The following is a 4,418-nucleotide window of genomic DNA, read 5'->3' as shown; positions in this document are numbered from 1 at the left end:
ACACCCCAAGGAGATAGCAAACCAGAAACAAATTGAATATTTATATTAGAAAGGAGGAAACCAGAGAGACATAGACCTAGAGAAGCACATCCACATGGTTGCACACACAAGCTGACTCAGGCATTTTGTTTGTACTTCCTAATAGATTTTGCGCACTGTGGTTGTCTGGGCAACAGTCAGAGGACAACAGAACTTCACAAATAATGGAAGTGAAGGTTACTCATAAATGTACTGTAAATTAAAATCCACTGAGTAAAACTATAATGGCATACATTTGGTGTCTATATAATATAACTGTCTATTTTAGCTGACCCATCTTTTGGTCAGTCAGTTTAGTTCTAAGCATATTGCTGATGTGATCTGCCTTTTAATCAACCTGAAAGTGTCTCATTTGTAAAGCAGTGGGAAGCGGAGAGATTCATCTGAGAAGTCATCTTAGACTATTGACCTGATGCTCTGCATACCAGGAATAAAAGTGAAGTTTCTGATCATCCAATAATATGGACTTCTATGCTCTATTATCTGTTGTAATCATATAAATCCAGGATTTATTAAGTAACAGAGAACATATGTAAATAATTTCTCCAGTTTACATTTTTCTAGGAGTTGTATTTAGAGCAGATAATACACTGGAGTCTATCCATACGTAAGAAACATTTTAATGAACTATATCAAAGCTTTGGGATTGGGTTACTTGTGACATTTGCTGACCTTGTGACTTTGAAATAAGCTGAACTTTAAAAATAAATTAAAAACTGAAGAGTTTTAAACCTAATATATTCGAGCATTTTCTTTTTCTTTCTTTCTTTCTTTTTTTTTTTTTTTTTTTTTTTTTTGAGATGGAGTTTCGCTCTTGTTACCCAGGCTGGAGTGCAAGGGCGCGATCTCGGCTCACTGCAACCTCCACCTCCTGTGTTCAGGCAATTCTCCTGCCTCAGCCTCCTGAGTAGCTGGGATTACAGGCACACGCCACCATGCCCAGCTCATTTTTTGTATCTTTAGTAGAGACGGGGTTTCGCCATTTTGACCAGGATGGTCTTGATCTCTTGACCTCGTGATCCACCCGCCTCGGCCTCCCAAAGTGCTGGGATTACAGGCTTGAGCCACCGCGCCCGGCCTTATTCAGAAATTTTCTAGAACACTTCTCTTTTTCTTTCTCTTATTTTGAAAGAGAAAAGATGGCTATTTTCAAAAGACGCCTCTAACTGCCAAATATATTTAGATATACTTGCTGAAGAGCCAGAGTTTGTAAAAGTTACAAGACGTGATAGTTCAGGTTCTGTGACTGAGACAAAACTACTACAACACTTGAGTCAGCCATAAGATTTTCAAGAAATTTAGGCTTAATGCTCTGGTATCTTTCATTGTTGACAGAGTTCTCTAAAACAATCTAAACTTGCATATGTCACCATTAAATATATATGTGGTATCCTTTAGTTGACTTTGTGTATGTTTGGCTGAGACTGTTCGAAGTTAAGCTCTTGAATAACAAATTTTGTCTTACACTGTGATTTTGACCAAAATTAACACAAATACTTCATAGCCATCACCTGAAACACTTTATTAAACATATCCCCAAAATACTAGTTTCTATGATGCTGCTTCTATAAAACAAGAATAAAAAAATCCTGGCTCTGAGCATTTTTACAATCTGTACCATGTTGAGCAAATTTTCACAGGAAAGATTCAAATACACTTTGTCCAGGGAGGCTGTGCATGGTAGCTCGCGTCTATAATACCAGCACTTTAGGAGGCTGAGGAGAGTGGATCACCTGAGGTCAGGAGTTTGAGACCAGCCTGGCCAACGTGGTGAAACCCCACCTATACTAAAAATAAAAAAATTAGGTGTGGTGGTGTGTGCCTGTAATCCTAGCTACTCAGGAGGCTAAGGCAAGAAAATCACTTGAACCCAGGAGATGGAGGTTGCAGTCAGCCAAGATTATGCCATTGCACTCCAGCCTGGATGACAGAGTCTGACTCTGCCTCAAAACAAACAAACAAACAAACAAAAACAAACAAACAAAAAAATTTGTACAGGGAAATCAAAATTCCAGTTTAATCAATCTTTAGAAGGATATTAACAGAAAAAAATAGTGATTGTGTTACTCATGATGCATGGGAATCCATATGGGTAGCTTATTAATGGGATACTAGATTAATTGACATGAAAAGCATATAATCACCTTGAAAGTGCTAATCTTTTCTTGACATGGTATGGTGGTTGTACGAGTTCTTTTAGATCTTTGTTCTAATTTGGGTATAAATCAACTAAATTGTGTGTCATTAGAGTGTAGAATCAGGGAAGTTACATTTGTTGACTCTACTGGCAATCATAAAAAGCACTGAAATTCCAACTTAGTACTCCTCATATTATATGAGCTGAAATGAGTCTAAGAATGAAAATATTCCATGGCAATCAAATAAATTGCCAGTCTAATTTTATCTAGTTCATTTAAGTCTCTATATTTCTTACATAATAATGTTATTAAAATATATTTCTAAAATTTAGTAAAACAAAGAAATACAATCATTAGGTAGTAAAATAGTATATTCGTGTTATCCTGGATTAAATAAACAATAATATGTTACAATATTAGATAAAATATATTTGAATAGTTATGAACCATGTCCTGAAAGAAGTGATAGTAAGGAGATTAACTGTAATTTGAATGACATTTGGAAACAACAGAGAGGAAGAAAAAAGAGAGGAAGGTGCAAAGACACAAAAATGTAAGTTAATATTTCAATACCAAGGACATGAAAGCACATGAGTTTGACTGGGTTGGAATGGCATATTAATTTATTCATTTACTAAACAAAAATGCAGAATGCCTTTTATATTTCAGGCACTTCAATAGTTAGGATTGTCACATATGATATGACATGCCTAGTTAAATTTGAATTTTAAATAAACAACAAATATGTTTTCAAATGATATGTGACCCTTACAATATTTAGGACATGTTTATACCAAGAACTTATTTTTTCTGTTTATCTGAAAATCACATTGAAGTGGATATTCTGTATTTTTCATTTGATAAATCTGGTTACCCTAAATAGATGTGGCAAGAGAGTGATAAAAAATACATGATATTTGATATCACACAACATAGAAGCATGGAAATGTAAGAAAGTAGACAAATGTTTTAAATTGCCAAAACTTGTACCTAAAATATTAGTAGAATGAAATAAAAAGGTTTTCAGTAAATTAAGTTGTTTGACCCACTATCTCAATTTTACTTAATCCTTTCAAATCAAATCTAACTGTCCATGCAAATGCTAATTGCCTTCATCACCTGGTGGAGGTTGTCTATCTTAAATATAATCCATGCAGCAAATCTACAAGAGTAGTTATTTAATGAATACTTGGTTATTTAATATGAGAAGCATATTACCAATGCAATGCATAGTTTAACTGTTTTTGTTGAAACATGTGATGTGTTTCTACCTTTGGGCTATTGAGAATAGTGCTGTCATAATCATTCATACATGTATTTGTTTAAATACCTGTTTTAAATTTTGAGAGGCTACATACATAGGAATAGAATTACTGCCTCATAGATAATTCTATGTTTAACTATTTGAGCAACTACCAATCTGTTTTCCAAAGAGACTATGACATTTTACATGCTAATCAGCAATAATGGTGGATTTCATTTTTTCACGCCTTTGCCAATTACTACTATTTTTTATTAAATAATTATAGCCATGAATGTGAAGTGTTGATACATTGTGGTGTCGATTTCTATTATTCTTAATATATTCAAATTTGCATAATTTATTTGGAGAAATGTTTATTCAAGTCTTTTGAGCATTTTTAAATTGAATTGTCTGTTCTTTTGTTTTTAAATTGAAAGAGTTCTTTTGTTGTTGAGTTGTAAGAGTTCTTTACATATTTTGATATTAGACATTTATCAAGTATATAATTTTTAAATGTCTTCCTTTTTAAAGTTTGTCCTTTTAATTTCTTAATATATCTTTGATGTAGAATTTTTTTTAATTTTAATGAAGTTCAATTTAATTTTTAGGAAGTTGTGTAGATTTAGCTTTAACAATTAGCTCCTTTATCTATTTTGAACTGATGTATCTGTTTATTGTAGGACAGGCATCCACTCAATATTTTACATGTGGATATATAGTTGTTCAAACATCATTTGTAGAAGATATTCTCTTTTCCACATTGGCTGGTCTTTACAACCATGTTAACAATCAATTGAACATAGAGCATGGATTTATTTATGGCCTCTCAATTCTACTCTATTATTCTATATGTCTGTTATTATGACAATACCTTACTGTTTATATTACAGTTGCTTTGCAGTAAGTTTTGAAATTGGAAAGGGTTAGTCCTCAAATTTTGATTTTTCTTCAAAATTGCCATGTCTATTCTGGATCTCTTACAGATCAACTTTTTTAAT

The sequence above is a fragment of the Callithrix jacchus genome, chromosome 3 (genome assembly GCF_049354715.1).
Source record: "Callithrix jacchus isolate 240 chromosome 3, calJac240_pri, whole genome shotgun sequence".
Classification (NCBI taxonomy): domain Eukaryota; kingdom Metazoa; phylum Chordata; class Mammalia; order Primates; family Cebidae; genus Callithrix; species Callithrix jacchus.
This window is presented reverse-complemented; position numbering follows the sequence as displayed.